General features: G+C 36.2%; 1 protein-coding gene and 1 pseudogene across 3 annotated transcripts in view; one reads left to right on the top strand and one right to left on the bottom strand.

The window, feature by feature from the left end:
- The window catches only part of PLEKHG2 (pleckstrin homology and RhoGEF domain containing G2), a 1701404-nt gene that overhangs the window by 749582 nt on the left and 931772 nt on the right, over positions 1 to 20050 (top strand). The window lies entirely within an intron of this gene.
- LOC122793998 lies at positions 13018 to 13608 on the bottom strand (annotated as a pseudogene).

Raw genomic sequence — 20050 nt, 5'->3', positions numbered from 1 at the left:
CAATTACTTTTGATTAATAAACCAACCCAGAAAAACTACACATGTTAACATAGAGGCCTGAGCTTTCAGGACCAACTGGACTGACAGCGCATATGAGTTTGAAATCAATACCAGCCATGCCTAAAGATAATGAAGCAATGGACTCTCAAACTATGAAATCTAAACTCTCAGCGATTTCTACATCTCCAGAGAAGGAAGCAAAAAGGCTCAGATCATCCAAATCACTTCAGGAGCAACCAACTCAAGCTAAATCAAAACCCAAAGGAACGCTTCAAGTGGAAGAATTAAAGAGTGCTTTACTGCCCCTGCAAACAGCAATCCAGGATTTGTCTGTGCAAATGAATTCCTTTGGTACATCTATAAATAAAATAGCTGATCGACTAGATATGGTCGAAAATAAAGCCAAATCTAATGAAATTGAAATAGATCACATCAAAAATCAATTACAAATGAAGGACAAAACAATCAGAGAGATGCAGACAAAACTTCTAGACCTGGAAGCTAGAAGAAGAAACAACTTGATTATCAGGGGAGTATCCGAGAAATATGAGGCTAATCAACTACAAGTGACTGTGACTCAAATCTTTAACAACCTTTGTCAAGATGTTAACCCCCCAGCCAAATTCATCATAGAGAGAGTGCACAGAGCCCTTCGCAAGCATCAATCCGACTCACCTCCGAGACCAATCTACGTGAAGTTACTCAATTACCAAGATGTGCAAACTATCCTCTTAGCTTTTAAGAAATCCAAGCAATTTACCTGGAATAGTCAAAGAATTACTATCTCTCAAGACTTGCCCTTAGAGATAAGAAAGAAACGGCGTTTACTTTCCCCTTACTGCGCGGATCTCATCTATCGAAAAATTAAATTTCAAATGAAATTTCCTGCACTTCTCTTATTTACACATAAAGACATTAAGTTCCAAATATCATCGCCGAAAGAAGCAGATTCTGTTTTTAAGAAGTGCTTTGGGTCAGCTCCTTTCACATGAAGTAACAATTAATAATATCTCGCCACTTACCGGTTACATGTACAGAGGTTCTAAATCAAAAGAAGATCGCTAAAGTTATCCAAATTAGACATCTTGATTAACTATATATTTTAAATCTTTTTTGTGCTTTGCTCCACCCACTTAAGGTAGGAACGTATATCAAGCTTCTGTTGCGAAGGGGTCCGTTTTTCTGAGCATATATTTGAGTCCTAAATAAGTGGACACAGCTAGAACAGGAAGTGAGATGAAGCACATCCCTTGATGCTCATTAACAACCTCACAGATTGAGGGTTGTTGGCGGCGCTTATATAAAGTCCAGCCTAATGCCTGTAATTCACAGTTTTGCTTCCACATTTGGTAGAGATGCCGCTTGGTACGCCTCGATCTCTTCCTAACAGATAATTACTTTGAAAGTGCCTCTTTGCCACCTCGGATGATAGAACTGGACTCTCAGGTAGTTGATTGTTTCATGAATGCGCATTAACCTATGAGGAAACCAGAGGTTTATCAACTTGCCTTAGAGGTACAAGCTAAACTGTTCGTCACACCACGTAAAGTGAAAATAAAGGTCAGGGCATGCAATTGTGACCGGTGCATTGTGTGGATGCACAGGATGAAGGAGCAGTGGTTGGAAGGAGGTGTGCTGCTTATTTTATCTGTTCTGTTAAAAAATACTTCTGATTCTTGTTACAGACCATACCTTTGACATTACCATGTAGAGTACTTATAATATAAAAATACCCAGCATGCACCAGTAAGTTACTACGCAGATCTGGACTGTTATAGCTCATCCTTTGGGTCTTAAAACCAGACTCATTAAGCCTGAAATCTACAGTGGTAGTTTTATACCTGCCTACATACCGTTAATTTTAAAGATGACTTAATATTCCATAGTATAACAGTTGAATACAGCTTATAGAGTCAGGAGATAGGTTTTGTGTAGGTTGTTTTAGCATTACCTCCTGGGTCTAACATTTCATTCTAGTTTGTACTTCAGCTGATCACGTCTATAGAATATTTCAGTTTACTTATAGTGATTCCTATACATTTAAAGAAATTCCCTAAAACTAACTTATTAGTTACTCACTACCATTTTAACACTTATCAGCTGCATCCTGTTTGAATATTTTGGGTGTCAGAGAGTGAAATCTTGCACTTGAATTGGAATTACTAGAAACTGTTCATGTACATGTGTTAGGTTAACTCCTTCATAATTAACCATTCCCCTCATGATATTACATTCTACTTAGAAGCTGTTTGGATAAGATAAATAGGGTTTCTGATGACTTCTTGTGGAATCAGTCTGATGTTGTATATTGAATGTAAATATTGTTGGTATCATATTTTGACTCTACGACTCAAATGTTTAGTAAACTTATGGTTGTTTAGTATATATAGATTTACCTCTCTCTCAATTATAGGGGTTATGTGGTTAGGCACGGGGATAGGATTGAGAGAGTACTGTGCCACTCATTTATCTACCATCTTATGCTACAATGCCGCTGAAAACTATTCTCTTCCAGCCACTTTGCATTCCAGATTCTCTTATATTAATACCCAGACCCCAACGGTAACTGGATAAAAACTGGAATATTACTTCCTGGAATGTCAGGGGGTTACAGAAGAAAAACAAACGAAATTTGTTGTTACATCTACTCTGCAAATCCCAGTCAGACCTCTGCTTTATTCAGGAAACACACATGAATAATGATGAATGGGCCAAAGAAAGTATCAGAAAATGGGTCAGAGATATTATTTCATCGGGCTTTTCTAATAATTCCAGGGGAGTGGCGATCATTATTAAAAAGTCCTTTAAACCTGTGATTATCGATAGGGGTTTTGATCGGGAGGGCAGATGGTGTTACTTTACATGTCTATCTTATAACTTAAATAAACCTACTTTATTTCTAAACCTATATGGCCCATGCTCAGGACAGCAGGATTTTATCATGAAGATCTATAATCTCTTACTTAAATTCCCAAATCATATCATTATTATAGGTGGCGATTGGAATTTGGTAATTAATCCTATCAAGGATCGCTCAAGTAAATCGGGAACTACAAATCCCCAAGTTTCCCTAGCGCTGAGAGAGTTAATACTGTACTTTGATTTAATAGACCCTATTTCATTTGATTGTGACCCCAGAAACACGAATAATTTTACTTATTTCTCAAAATGTCATCACTCCTGGTCACGTATAGACTTTTTTCTAATATCTGACATCTTAATGAATAGGCAAATTAAATTTCTAACTGAACCCAGATTCCTCTCAGACCACTCAAGAATCATTTTAGAGATAGGCTTTAGTATTAACCCATCCCCAATGTACAAGAATTACAATTGGGCTTTAAATAGCAATTTATTAAAAGACCAATCATTAAATGAAGAAATTACCCTTACTTTAAAGGAACTTTTCTCTCCATCCAGAGACAGTAAAATCCCCTTTGATATTAGATGGGTGGCATGTAAAGCTGTGATGAGGGGAATTTTTATCAAGAAAGCCACTTTTTTTAAGAAACTGAATAAAGAACTAGAAAATAAACTAATAAGAGAAATCAAGACCTTAGATGATAAACTTCTAGAAAACTACTCCTTCGATATAGAACAACAATTACACATCAAACAAAAAGAACTATTTGAACATCAGCAATCCATCTTTACCCTTCAAGAATTGAGATATATTGCTAAATACTCAGAATCCATACAAACCCCGTCCAAAGCCCTTGCCAGACTGATAGGATGCACACCTAAGTCTCCTAGAATAACACTCATCCATCATTGTAACAGACTTTATAAATCAAATACACAAATTATTCAACTATTCCACCAAATTTACACAGACATGTATGCTACCAACAACACACTCCCTTCACATACTGAGATGGAGAAATTTCTGTCTAATCTTACTTTCCCAAAATTAACCGAATCCCAGAAAAACGCCCTATCAGCTCGTCTAATGATATCAGAAATCCATGAGGCTATTGATAACCTTAAACTAGGGAAAGCACCAGGTCCAGATGGTTACACTCCCGAATTTTATAAATTATTTAAGAATAATCTGGCCCCCATTCTGCTCCAACTCTATGAACATATCACATCTAATGGTATCACTGACCGATATATTAATCAATCTAAAACTATTCTAATTCCTAAAAATACTCTAGATACTTCCAATATAAATAACTATAGACCAATTTCTCTTATGAATATAGATATAAAAATTATTTCGGCCATTCTAGCAAACAGGCTTAAAAAAATGATACACACTTTAATTTCTCCAGAACAAGCAGGCTGTATTCCCAACATACATACCTGGGATAATACCTTAACACTAGAAACTATAATAAACCTTATCAAAAAAGAAAGAAATCCTAGATATGCTCTGATTTTAGATGCCTGTAAAGCCTATGACAGGGTAAACTGGAAGTTCTTGTTCTTGGTACTGTCTTCTTTTGATATCCCCCCTGACTTAATCAATATCATCAAAACACTATACAGTAGTTCTCACACTAGGTTATATATAAATAGACAATACTCTCATCCGATAAAGATTGCAAATGGTACTAGACAGGGGTGCCCTCTGTCACCACTGTTATTCAACTTATATTTAGAATCCCTCTTCTTGTTTCTCTTACAGAAAACTTATCATTCAATTCCTAAAATTCTTAAAACTAAAATTAGTTTAACTGCCTTTGCTGATGATCTGAATATATATTTTGAACATCCTCTGTCTGATCTTAATAAGTTGGTGAAATCCTTGAATACCTTTGCCTCTATCTCGGGCTACCAAATTAACCAAAATAAATCCTTTGTTTTCCCGATCAACCCCATATCACATAAACAATATTTATTTCCAGATGTTTCCTATCGCCTAGACTACTCCCTTAAATATTTAGGAGTTTTTTATGATCATACCTCTTCTTCTATTCTGCAGACTAATTTATCAAAAACATGGCTTTCCATCTCCCAAGACATTTCGAGATGGCAACAATTAAAACTCCCCATGCTTACTAAAACCTCTATCATTAAAATGAATATTCTTCCTAAGCTTCTCTATCAACTTAATGCATCTCTTTCTTACACTTCGAAGTCTTTCTTTAATAAGATACACAAAACATTTGCAAAGTTTATTTGGCACCCTAAATCGGTTAGAATTGCATATCAAAGACTCACCCTGCCAAAGAATCGGGGGGGTCTGGCGTTGCCCGATCTACTCCTATACTACAAAACTATCCAAGCAAACAGGATATTCACAATCGCAAACTATCAACCGAACGCCCATACTTGGACTCCCCTTTGGGTCAAACTATTGTATAATCATGCCCTAGACAATGACATTAATCCAAAAGCTCTACCCTTTCTAAGCAAATCAAACCTTAAAAAGCTAAAGTTACACTCCTCCTTAAAAGGGTTATTTAAAACATTTCAGGAACTTTTTCAATCCATTAAAGTAGGAAATGCCCTCCTTCTCTTCCAGCCATTCCATCTTAACCCAAATATAAATCTAAACAATAAAGTGATTAATCTAAATAACTTCCCATTAGTGAAAGACTTTTCCTTATGGGATATACATAAATATAATCATTTATCCCTAACAGAACTCTGTACGGCGCTAGGCCTACCTAAAAAATATATTATCACTTTGAGGCAATTAAGAGAGCTTACCATATCGTTACTCTTCAGCTTTCCCAGTACTAATATGGAACAAAACCAGGTGGCCACACTACTTAAAAACTTAACTAACAAGAAAAACATGGTATCTGTTGCCTACAAGACTTTTTCCGAATTCCTAAACCAAGGAAAAATCATATTTGCAGAGTACTGGGATCAACAAGGTCTAAACATCTCAATAGAACAGAAGCTCCAGGCTATTAACTATACACTTATGTATTCGCCATACAAAAAACTGTGTTATACGCAATTTATGGTTACCAATAATCTATATCTAACCCCAGTACATTTGAACAAATTTGACCCGAATATCTCCACTGCATGTTCCTGTTGTTCGTACCCACATGCAGATATTATGCATATTTTGTGGTCTTGTAGATACTCTCACAGTATCTGGTGCTCACTCAAGGTTCGTTTGGAGAAAATGGGGTATCATAAATCTACACTGTCCTGGGAGATGACGCTACTACATATCACGAGTATTTATATACCTAAATTTAAACTCCGTGCATTAATTATTATCTGCCTCCTGATCAAATTCTACATTACCAAACAATGGTTGGACCGCTCCAAAATATCCTGGAGGGACTTTAAGGCTCTGGCCATTAAATACATCTCTTCACAAAAACTACTAATAATTAATTCCTGTAAGCGGGCTACATATCAAAGACTATGGGACTTTATCTTCCTACTGTTGGCTACTGATTAACAATTAATCCTCACAGTTATCTCATCTTACCTTTTCTACTCTTGACTTCTACACTGACTCACTTATTTCTTAGCATCTATCCTGTTATATGGATCTTGGAAGGGTAATTATTTGACACCTAACTCACTTCCCTTTCTACAGGATTATATGAGTGAATTAAAGGGCATTGTAGCATATCACATGCTGGCTCAACAGGACTCCACCAATATGTTAATGGTGTTGTTTGTCCTTTTTCTTTCTGGCACATATGTATATATGTATATAGGTTATATTTTGATATACCTGTACTTTCTTATGTAAGATTAACCCACTAATTACTGTAATATGTTTATTTTTCCTTTTGTTTCTGTAAATCAATAAAATTGTGTTTTAAAAAAAGAAATAGTCTCGCAAACCAAACTACTAGGGGGTCATAATTAGACAAGCATATTAAATACTTAGTGAGAAACAGTCATCCTGACAAATGGCAGTTGTACAAAAGCACACTCCCAGAAGGACCCTACACTCATCAGACACAAATCTGATTAATGTCAAAAATTATACAATACCTTTGATGACTCACTATATTCCACAAATGTATTTAGGTTGTGGAGCACCCTCACTACTACTTTTAGGCTAATATCCTCCCCCTCTGCATCAAAGTGAAATTAAAGGACTATGTAGTTAATTTCTGGCGCAGGTCTTGTTCCAGCAAAATTATATAAACTTTCCATTGCATCTCTTGCTTTACTTCTACAACTATTAATATTAATTAAAATTAGAATTAGTTAATTAATTAATTATTCTATTAATATTAATATAGTGCAGCCAGTCTGTGTTTCTTTTAACTCCAGGCTTTACCTGGAATAATATCATCCTAGAATTCTGTAATCTTACTCTCTGTTCCAACTCTAAACTGCTATCCTACCACTTACACTAAAATCTCTCAAAGCGTTCCAATCATCTTCGCTTTAATGGTGTCGTCTTACAGTCCTGTCTCTTCCAAATTATAATGTTTCCACTCTCATTGTTTCCCTCCATCTATATCCCTCCTATTTACACACTAAGTATCTTACACTGCTTTATGACTATTGTTTCTTCTTTCTTCTGAAAACAGTCATTGTGTTAAGTCAATAATTTTGACAATAGTTTTGTCATGTGATATTGTGCTCTATTTTCTGTACTGTCCACTTTTGTTCCTTTTATGTTTAGAATGCTTAATTTTGTGGACCTTTTCTCCCTTGGGATCCAACCAAGAAGGCCTCTTGCATGGTCCAATCAAAGACCATCCTGGTGAACAAACACAAATAAATTAAAAATATAAATAAAAGTAAGAATAATTATTCTATTAAGCCCATCAGATTATTCAAAGATTTATCAATAAGTAATCTATATATATGGGCATACAGGTCCCTGTCAGTTGATCAAGTTTTCAGAAACTCAAACTCCATATGGTTGAGACCATATGACTTGAGATTTTGAAAAATTAAAGCTTTTGCATGAAGGTCACAGTACAGCAAGGGTTATGGAAATTTAACCTTTTCCTCACTGTAGTACAATCTCAGAGTTGGTATATATAATTTGCAGGTGGTCGGGAGTGCGGGGGGGGGGGGTGCTTACCCCAATGTAAAACTATAAAAAAGTAGATTATTTTGTGTATTTTTTTTTTTTTGATGTTTGAGTTTTCAGAAAACTCGATCTTATGGTCTCTTCAATATTTTATTTGAGTTTCCGAAAATTCAAATCATCTGACAGAGAACCAGGGGTACTCCAATTGGTCTAAAGGCATGTTTACCGCTATATGTTTAATCAACTTCATTTGGTTGGTAAATGCAGATGGGTGACATATAAATAAGGTAGCACAACAGAGAGCATTGTTATCTCAAACCAAGAGGTTCTTTGATTTGATTCTTAGATGGGTGCCTTCTGTGTGGAGTCTGCATGTCCTTCCTGTGTTTGTGTGGGTTTCCTCCAGGTGCTCTGGCTTCTTCCCACTTTCCAAGGACATGCAGTAGGTGGACTGAATACTCTAAATTGACTATAGGGGTGTGAGTGTGTGGTGTGGAAGAACTACTGTGACAGGGCCAGCCACCTGGCTGTGTAAACCTTGGTTTTAGATGATTGCCACTGTTCAAACTCATGTGCAAATACAAGAAAAAGGGGTTTGGGATATATATATATATATATATATATATATATATATATATACACACACACACACACACACACACACACACACACACACACAAACACACAACACACACACACACAGTGGATATAAAAAGTCTACACACTGCTGTTAAAATGCTAGGTTGTTTTAATATAAAAAAATGAGACCACAGTAAATCATTTCAAAACTTTTCCCACATTTATGTGCCATGCTGATAGACTCCTACCCAAGAAGACTAAAAAGGTGCTTCAACAAAATATTAGTTTAAGTTGTGCAACACTTATGCAACCAGCTTATTGTACATTTTTTATTTTTTATATTTTTTCTTCTAACAGATTTGTTTGTTTTTCAAATGAATTGTGCAGGTTATAGGTCACATCAAAGGTGGGAAAGTTTTCGAATTTATTTATTGTGATCTCATTTTTTTATATCACAAAAACCTGGCATTTTAACAGAGGTGTGTACGCTTTAATATATATATATATATATATATATATATATATATATATATATATATATGTGTGTGTGTGTGTGTGTGTGTATATATATATATATATATATATATGTGTGTGTGTGTGTGTGTGTGTGTGTGTGTGTGTGTGTGCGTGCGTGTGTGTGCGTGTGCATGTGTGTGTGTGTGTGTGTGTGTGTGTGTGTGTGTGTGTGTGTGTGTGTGTGTGTGTGTGTGTGGAAAGACACTAATTACTCAAACATTTGCCTTTTCCCCACTGTTATGCGATATCAGAGTTGGTTAACATAAGTAACGAGGTATGAGGGAATAGGTGGGCTTCTCCTCCTGCATAAAACTAAGTTTATTTATTTATTGATTGATTATTTATTTATTTATTTATTAAGATGCTATGAGTTTCAGCCTTTTTAGATAGGTATTTTTAATCTGAGATTTTGAGTGCTTCATTATATAAATGCACACACATATGCATACATGTAAAAGTTGTTCTATAAACATGTAGTTCAAGGTTTTTCATAGGTCAGTTATATACCTCCACTCATATTTTGTTGATATATTTCATCTGCATTTTTTTGGCATGGATTACTTTTTCCTGTTAATTCCAATCAAATGTGGTAGCTGAATAAATAATATTGCCTTGTAGTTGCTTAACAGGAAAAGAAGATATTAAGCTTGCTTACACTTGCACATAACAACACTGAACAGTCTACCTCCCTTGTATTCCTTCCTTAACTTTTCTGCACCTATCGCATTCCCCTCTTATGCATCTGTGGATTCCTGTTCCGCCAACAATGTTTGTGCCCAATGCTATGAGGAGGTATTTTTTGTAAACCATTGAGCTGTGAGTCCCTGCAGTCATCTGTGTGCGTCCCTCTCTTCCCCAGTATCCTTCCTTTTCAGGTTGACCCTTCAAAAGCTCCATTATCTTGTCACCTCTCTCTTTTATGGATGTACATATGAACAGCATAGCTCTTCTAGTGGCTTTTTCTAATTCTGTCCACTCATGCTTCTCCTCTCATGTTGTCTTTCCACTGGATTATTTCCAGCAGTCTAATGTCCCTTTCCTTGCTCATCCCCAGAGTTGTAAACTTCTAGACATTACTTCTTCTGGATCTTACTACACTGAGGATTCACCCCAGTAATTTGTTTACTTCTTTCACTGCCTTGTCACTATGAGTTTGGTCATCCAGTTCAGCTGTGATCAACATGCCATGTCTTTTTCCTGCCTGTTACCAGGAGTTCTACTCCCTCTGTTTTATATCTCACACCATGTTTGTTGTCATCCAAGTGAAGCACGTTGCATTTGTTTGCATTGAAATGTAGCTTTCACCCATCTGCCCACTTGGTGAATCCATCAGTAGACTATTTCCTCATTCCCTACTGCTGCACCTACGTTTGAGTAATTATTAAAGAGGGACATCCTTTTCTATATTCTTTAGATGTGAATGGGCCGATGACAAGCCACTGCAGTACACCACCGGTCATGTCATTTCTTGACATTGCCCTTCTCACCACAACCCTATATACTCTGAAGCCCTCTGGCCCATGACCTTAGGCATCTTTTACTTCCTCTTATCCTGGAGCTCAGAATGTGCCAGTTTACTGGTTCTAATCTGTCATGAATATTATTCTTCTCCTATTACCTCTTGTGTCTGAGTAAAGATGCATTGTATCATTCCACTACTTTCCATAACCTTTCCTTTTAGGGGCATTCCACTAATGCATTAAAAAAGGTGATACCAAAGTGTGTAGTTGTCCTGTAAACATATAGATCTCCTGAAGAAAATATTAAACTCTGAAGACAATGATTTCAGAATCTTGCATCTTTGTAACACTGTTCCAGGAAAACATAAGGATTCATGCAATATTCCTTACCATTCCAGGCAACTAAAACACAAATAGAGTGGCAACACATACACACCTAACAGCCTGTTCTGTCCATAGGGTGAAACTTTATATTTTGTTTAAAATACTGACCTCTGTAACCAATATATTCCTGTGGGAAGGAGACTGAGGGTATTATCTGAACAATCATAACACTAATCATAAAGGAGATGAAACTCAGATTTCCTCTCTTTGTTTTCTGACTTGTCTCACATTATGATTTAGTCTCAGAGATGTTGTCTTATACATTCAACTTTGTGGTTCCTCTAACTTTTTTTCAAAAAGGAAACATCATGCATAACAGTTTAAAGAACATCTGAAGACTTAAAGACCACACAAATAATGTGTACTTAAAATATTATATTTTCTTTCAGATTCTACTTGCTTCTTTCTTTATGTTAGGACTTCAGAAATATTGCTTCTCAGATTATAGCATGTTCTGACCTTTATCTGAACATACTTAACCTTTTAAAATCTAGTTGTAAAAAACAAAGTGTTGAATGTCTCACTATTTTCTCTAATAAAAGGTAGTTACAATTTTATGGAAGAGCACTGAAGTACTTTTGGCAGTAAACCTATAAGAATGTACTCAGTGCTATCATGTTGATACATCTTAACAGCTTAACAAATGAAAGACATCCAGTAACCCAGTAAGCGATGTTAGGGCATTGTGCGTAATCAACAGAAAATTCTAACATTACTGGACTTTAATACATTCAGGCAGTCACAGTATACCCAATGTCCTACTAGCCATCAGTCATTGCACTAGGGACCTAGGCACACGTCATAATTTTGCAATAGATTCTCAGATTCACCATTCTGACTGGCTTAAGTGATGGATTCAGATGATGGCTGAGAAGGGGGTCCCCATTCCTTTTAGCAATCATGGCCCGATGCTTGGATTATGCAGCTTTTCCTTCACATACAGGTGTGTTTGACTTATCAGATGAAGAATACTTTTCTACAAATTGTGCAGCTCTGCTACTGCTATCTGAAACATTAATTATATATATTTCAGTTGCAAAGTTAAACAAATTGAACCTGTTTTTTCTGACAAATGTTTAGCATGTGATACAAACAAGAAATAATGCTTCTAATGAGGAAGACCTATTTGATGTAAAAAACCCATATAACAAATTGTTTCTTTGCCAATATATATTAAAAATAAGTAAGGAATATCTAATGTTAGGTCAGCTGTCATAAGTCAGCGTTGGTGTTTTATAAAGCATTAGGTTATATATACTGTATTTATGTTACATTTAAATCAGTGTTTGCATGCTCAATACTTCAAGAATTTATCACTATTAAATTATTTGGTTTAAAAAAATATAAAGCAAGAACTGCTTGCAAGGAACAGAGATTATAAAACAGTTAAAGCATTTTTTTATTGAGCCTAGTCAGATAACAATGATCACTCCCTGACCTATAGATCATTCAAGTCTACCCATTTCTTGTTTTTTTTTTCATTTAAAAAATGTACTAATGTTCATTTTACTTCAAAAAATGTTTTAGCACCCTTAATATACAAAAAGTTGCAAAATTAAAGTATTTAACTGCTGCATTTGATTTTCGACTTTCATCAAGGCAGTGAAGAAAAGTCAAAATCTGCACAAGAAAATCCAGCTGAAAAGCCCTTCTTCAACAAGGGGTAAAGCATCAGTATGCTACCAGAAGAAACCAGCTTGAAGCTAAAATGGGGCACATGGTGTAGTGTGAATTCTACCATTCTAGTGCATAGAGAGAGAGAGACACACACACACACAATTTAAGACATTAATTTTGTTTTCCAAACACACACTACAAGAAGTTTTAGGGCTGTTTCATAAAGTTACTTAAGAGGTTAAAACCCAATAGCTCCTAATCCATGACTTTTAACACCTTCTTAAAACAAATAAAAATGCAATGCTTGAACAAGTTAAATACTTTATTGTACACAAAGCCCATAAAGTGAGAACAATGAGCACTTTTCACTTTGATGCTTATGCAAAACATGTTGAGAAGCAATTATAACTTGATAAAATGATGGACTTCTGAAGCCCAGTTGAAACCAGTAGTACAAGACCACTATGGGAGCATCAGACAGATGCACTGCATTAGCAGCAGCTCTCTTTTCTACAGCAATCTTAAGATACGATGCACAGTTCATTTGTCATCCTTTTCCTCTTCATCCTCTTCATACTCAATCATCCTCCTCCTCTTCCTTGTTTACTTTTGTAGCAGCTACAGCCCTCATAAAGTTTCCTGTTCTTTGTGTTTTGTAAGATGCAATGTCCTTTTCATATTTTTCATTCAGCTTGACAGCTTTTTTTCACATAAGGCTCCTTTTTCTGCTTCATTAAGGTTGTTCCCTGTTTCACCAAACTTCTTTGCTATTTCACTAGTAGACAGGCCAGGATTTGATCCTTTTATTTTTGGGTGGAATCTGAAGAATCCAGGAAGAATCCTATTTGGTGCATTTGGGTCCTTGTTCCTCTTCTTCTTGCCTTCTTTTACAAGTCCAAAATCCTTCATTTCTCTGTCATATCTCACCTTGTTTACTTTGGCAAGATCTTCATATTTTCCCTTTTCTTTTGTCAGACATGATCTTTCACTTTTTTGAGCACCCCTTGGAAAATTCTGCAAAGTTAACGGAAACATCTGGATTCTTCTTTTTGTGTTCTTCACGACATGTCTTACATAGATGGCATAGGCAGACATCTTGGCTTTGGTTTTCTTAGAATCTCCTTTCCCCATTCTGGTAACTCTGTATTGTTTGTCTCTATAGTTTACCAATTTCTGATAGCACTTACCTACCACTTTCATTTTACCTAAGTATCCCAGGGCCAGGCAATGATTATTATATATTCAAAATCATACACTAAAAACTCAATAGCAAATACCACACAATTTCTTTTTTGTGTTATTTTATGCCCTGAAGAAAAGCGGTATGTGGTTCATTTTCTATAACTTCACACAAACACATAGCGTTTACTAATGATATTTTACAGAAAACAAGGCTATTGTGTAATTAACACTTCTAAAAGTGTTAGAGCCTCCCCCTCCCAAATTGCGTCAACTTGAAAGTAGTCCTTCCCTGCATGATGGAATACTTGCACTACAGCACATAACGTATATAAAAAAAGGCAAAGACTAAGTGGGCCCAGTCTGATACTGAATTTCATTTCATGATATCGACTATAAATGGTATATGTTGATATTATCTAAGTTACAAAATCGTTCACCTCCTAAATTAATAAATCGTGCTCAAAATTAACTTAATGTGAGAAAGCAGATAGGTTTCTACAAACCATGTTGTACATCTGTTATATAAATTACAAGAAAAAGGTATTGCTAGATACAGCAGCCATGTAAACAGAACATTTAATTTTCTCTTGATTTTTTTTAATGGAATTGCAAAGGGATTCCACATGCTCACACAGCTGTTTGCTATATTAACAGATGCCCCATCTCAAGCAATGTGGTTATGGTTAAATGTAGGTGGAGAGGGGTCAAATGCAGATGTCAAAAATTTAGGCTGCGGTCAAGGTAATAACTGCAGATACTGACAACATGCATGTCCTTATCATATCTGATAAATATCTGGTCAGTAGTCCAATGTCTTTTTCTAAATAATTGTCATTCTTTTATGTGCACACAAATTTATATACATGTATCTCACTGCCCACATAGCTATTTTAGCGTTAAAGGATATTAACTGACCATGAATGTATCATGATTTTCCCAAAAAATAAAATGACTGTAATATTTACATTACATTAAACATTAACACAGCCCTCTGTAGTATGTTGCTTAAGCAATAGCCTCTCTTACGGGTGCTACATCAAGTAGTGTAACTTTCTGAGTTCTTCCCACGTTACCCTTAATGTTTTCAGTACCAGACTGCCCAAGTATACTATGTACTAATATTTTCAACTGGCCGATACATAATAGTACTTATTCTTCTAAGACTGCTAAATACAAGGGTATAAAAGATGCAGACAGGCCCTCAGTTATTCCCTAGGATGTTTTCTTACGTGTGTGCGTGCGTAGATTCATAGATTAATACTAAGCTAACTGCCCTTGCGAGCCATTTTAAGCCTAGCCAATAATCCCTTGTGAGATTCAAACCCTGCATTTTGTGTTTGTAAGGCAAATACCTTAACCATTAGGCCACCCTAATGATAAGGGCATGCATGTTGTCAGTATCTGCAGTTATTACCTTGACCGCAGCCTAAATTTTTGACATCTGCATTTGACCCCTCCCCACCTACATTTAACCATAACCACATTGCTTGAGATGGGGCATCTGTTAATATAGCAAACAACTGTGTGAGCATGTGGAATCCCTTTGCAATTCCATTAAAAAAAATCAAGAGAAAATTAAATTTGCTGTTTACATGGCTGCTATATCTAGCAATAACTTTTTCTTGTAATTTATATAACAGTGTGTGTGTGTGTGTGTGTGTGTGTGTGTGTGTGTGTGTGTGTGTGTGTGTGTGTGTGTGTGTGTATGTGTGTGTGTGTGTGTGTGTGTGTGTGTGTGTGTGTGTGTGTGTGTGTGTGTGTGTGTGTGCGCTGTTGCACACATCCTCCCCATTTCATTTTACACAAAACAACAATCTACCTGCCATGAATGGAATTCCATATGTTGGTAGTTCCCAACCATTTGCTCAATTGTTTTCCAAGTGCTTCCTGTTCCAAACTATTCACTCTCATTTACTGCTACACTCTGCAGTATACCCACTCCTTCCTACTTCTAATCACTAGTCATCCCCCTTCACCCGCTCTTTCCTCCTAACTACTTGTACTACATTTCTCACAATCTTTCTGTCTCTTACTGTGCATTTTGTTGGTGATGTTTTACCATATTCTTAATTCACTGAATTTATTGTAATGGTGCTTTTGGTCTCAAACTCCTTAATAAATGTGAACTTGAACATAATATTCAGTCTCAGTATTGCTACCTGCCTTTTCTTCTAGGTGCCACAGCCATCCTTTTCAGCCAGAGTATCACGTTGCCACACCTTTCTGTTATGCCTTTTAGTAAAGGGTACCTGCCATTTATTAAAAAATGCTTTTACTAATCCAAGGATCAGACTCACTGACTATATTACATTACTGAGCTACTTGTATCTTTATGCTGTGCTATCCTACGTACCCCTCCCCTTTCTTTTAGATTTTTTTTAAGGGGAGAATAAAACCTTTTGTGAACCATTCATAGCTGCCATCCCATAACGTCTTCAATTTATGTAGCTATTTTGCCATCTCACACCCTCCCAATCATATTTCTTCTCCAGTCCATGTTTTGCTGTACGAAGCATATCTTAGGCTAGTTAATTCTTAGTTCACAATTCACATCCTCTTTATTTTAGGATACTATACAATCCCTGATTCTGCACACTGCTACTTCTACCATATTATCCAAAATCAGTATGCTTTGGTTTTCCTGCACCTCATACCGCCTTTTCCTCATTTGTTTGGCTGAAATGCAACCCTTTGCAACTCCATGCTTAACGACTTCTATTGTAATACTCACCATTCTAAAAGAACTTACTCAAAAATCTAGAGCTCAACCTTATACTGGTCCTTGAAAAAACATTCACGTTTCCCTACTCATTCTATACTGTGCTCCCCTTATAGTCACACCATTTCCCTTTCCAGTTCCTTCTCATGACTCGACCCACACTTTTATGATATCTCATCATTTTGTTAAGTCCTTCTGCCAACTTACTGAATACTTTTGTCAGTATCACTTGTTTAATTTGTTTTTTTTTTTATTTCTCCACCTTTTCTTATTGGCATCTCTCTTTGTTACATGTAGCTTAGGACCTTATTCTCTATCCCATGGAATGCATTGATCATGTGTAATGCTGTATAGTGTCTTCTAAAATCTGGCATGCCCCAACCATTCGGTCTTGTATTCTCAGTCAGTGTCCTCTTTCCATTCCTCCTTTCCTTGCACTTCCACATCTATCCTTCACATATTCTTTGAATCTATTTCCTTAATCTGTGTTTTGTAGCTATGTACAAATGTCCTGGCAGGTATATCAACAAGTAGGAGTGACATCATTCCACTTCTATCGTATTGTTGTCCTACGTACCATAATTCAAACACTGTTGTTAGCATAACTTCCTAACTTAATGTGATAAGTTGTTGCAGTTTCTCCAACTTGTCTCCCTCAGACTAGAATATACTCTGATTCCAGATAATGTCTCCCTGTATCACATGGCAGTTGAGCCAGGTCTTTTTCCAGGTCCCTTTCTCCCCATGAGCATAGCTGCAGATTCTTTAGGAGATGAAAATAGGTCTGCCATTCTTGAATCATCTAATGTCTGATATCACTTTTATAAACATCCTTTCATTCATCTTTTAATGTCACCATATAACCAGCTGGAAACAAACTGATGTCTGTGAAAGCATCTTCATCATGTCTGTCCTTCAATATCTTGTTAATCTTCTATGGAAGGGCTTCAGCTAACAAAAAAGGGGGGGGGGTACAGGAGGAAAAGCTGTCAGCTACTCCATCCATGTTTTACTCATTTAGCCAACATGGCAAACCCCAATTCATTGCTCTTCTAAAGGAGGAGATAGTTTACAAAGCCCACAGTTTGCATACTAAAGATCCTCCTATACCTGTTTCCTCCAACACTCTGAATAAGATGGCCAACTCACCATACAAAAAAAATTGTTGATATCAGACAGCAGAACTGTAGAGACCTTGTTTGCCTTCCATCTCCTTAAACTAGCAAAAAGCTTTCACTGATTTTTCAAGTATTTTCCATTTACCCATCCTACCTCCATCCACAACCCTTTTTCCAAATTTTTGCACATGGGGTTAGGGTGTCACTTCACAGTGACAGTCATCTAGAGCCAGGGTTTACACCACCAGGTGGCTAGCCCTGCCATGGCTGTTCTTTCATACCATACACTCACAGCTTTGACCAGTTTAGAGTGTCTAATCCATTTATTGCATGTCATTGGAATGTGGGAGGAAACCAGATCACCAGGAAGAAACCCATGTGAACACAGGGAGAACGTGCAGACTCTTCACTGAAGGCACCCCAACTGAGAATCAAACCAGATAACCTCTTGCTTTGAGGCAACAATGCTAGCTGCTGTTCCACTGTACTGCCCCTACCACACACACCCTACTTATCTTGGAAAAATTATCTCTGAAATTAACATTTAATTTTCCTACCAGAATTTCAGTATTTAATTTTGTATCCACATTTGTTAAAGACATGGGCTAACAGTTTGTTGGAACAGTCCTTCCCCATTAACTTTTTGGAAGGATTGGTGCACCTGAGACTTCTAGTGTGAGTAGCAGCATGCCTGCTCTCAGTATCCCATGGACATTTATTGTTTTTTATTTTTACTTTTTCATTTATTTGCATGCTTTTTACTATTTACTTTCCAGCTATCTTATACAGTTCCACAAAAACCTCGTCTGGGGTACTAGTTTTTATGTCAGAAAATGTCTCTTCTTTTTTGTGTTTTTACCTAAAATATTTCTTTCGTCTCTGCTCTGATGACTTTCCATTCCATCTGCATTTTCTACCTTGTCTCACTCATCTGCATAGCAATTTATTCTTCTTGCAGACTAAATAAGTAGTCATAAGATTCTGCAGAGATGTTTGGCATCCTTTTGCAGTCCCTCACTCTGTCCTTAATTATTGTCTTGTACAGCCACCAACATTCTGCCCTACATAGTGCCTTTAGTAATGTAACCCTGTTCCACCCTGTCAGGTTGTAAAACCAGCCTGAGAACATTTCAGACTAGCCTAATGTCCGGAAGCATTTACAAATATTTGAATGATTTGCTTAAATTAAAGACTGTTTATCTGATATATGTAGGGTTTATATAACAGCCAGTCCTTTATAACTAGTTACTAAAGTATGATATTGAGGTAATTATACCTCTAATTTAAATACCACATCCTCAAATATTTAGTAGCTCAGGAGTGATGCAATGATTAATATTGCCTCACAGCAGCTGGTTCACTATGTCATTTCCTAGCTAGTATGCCTACTACAGAGAATACATGTAGTACACATAAGTTTTTCAGGGTACGCCAATTTCCTTCTACATTCCAAAGACCCACTGTAGGTGAATTGCTAATTCTTCCTGTAGCTGTTCAATATTGTATGTGTAGGATACCAGTTTAATCAGTAGTATAAGTTTCCAGCCCTGTAATTATAATGGGTATAATAATCTTTTTGTTGTTTTAAGTATTGTACAAACCAAGGCAATGACGTGATATTAACTTTTATAATCAAACAAGGCTATGTTACTCATAAAAGTATAAAACGTGTGTGTGTGTGTGTGTGTGTGTGTGTGTGTGTGTGTGTGTGTGTGTGTGTGTGTGTGTGTGTGTAATTTAAGTCTTTAAACCTTTGCGGAAAACAAACTGTTTGACATGTGAAACCTACATGATACGGAGTTTCTGCTTTTTGCTACATATATAGTTTCAACCTTAAGATCAGTTTTCATAGAAACCATTGTATTTAGCTCATATCCTGAAACCATTTTAATTTTGTTTTTCATTAAGACTCAAACTCTGAATTTTTGAAAACCACAAGTATGTCTGATTCCATAAACCTTCATACAGATTAATAAATATTTAGAAATACAGGACACTTGTCTTGTAAACCTTTAACATTTTTTCATGTTTAAATAGTTGGCCAGAAGCACCATTGTACAAGCCAAGGCAATGACGTGATGTTAACTTTATAATCAAACAAGGCTATGTTACTCATGAAAGTATAAAACATGCATTTACCATTAACTAATTTATTTGTTTAGCACCAGAAGCTTTACCCTGTTTGACACTCAGGTTATTTTTTTTTACACAAAAAACATTTTTATTGATTAAATTATCACTTATGACATAGGCAATCATGCATTTGTTTAAATGAAAACAAACCATATTGACATATTTTCAGTTGTAAACATTACACATCACATATAATCTTCTATATAATCATTGCCAGTCAAACATTTTATAGCTCATTCAATTCCTGCCTTCCCTGAAACTTCTTTCTTTCTCCAAAACATTATTCTACAAGTATTGTTCCTTCAATCCCCATATTTTTAAAGTAATTTGCTCCTACCCTTTTCTAAAGATCCCACTTCCAGTTATTTTATCTCTGTTACTATATTCACTACTTCTAATATGATAGGTTTCTGATAGTTAC

The sequence above is a fragment of the Protopterus annectens genome, chromosome 1.part0, assembly GCF_019279795.1.
Source record: "Protopterus annectens isolate FY-2018-M chromosome 1.part0, PAN1.0, whole genome shotgun sequence".
Lineage (NCBI taxonomy): Eukaryota > Metazoa > Chordata > Ceratodontiformes > Protopteridae > Protopterus > Protopterus annectens.
This window is presented reverse-complemented; position numbering and strand designations above follow the sequence as displayed.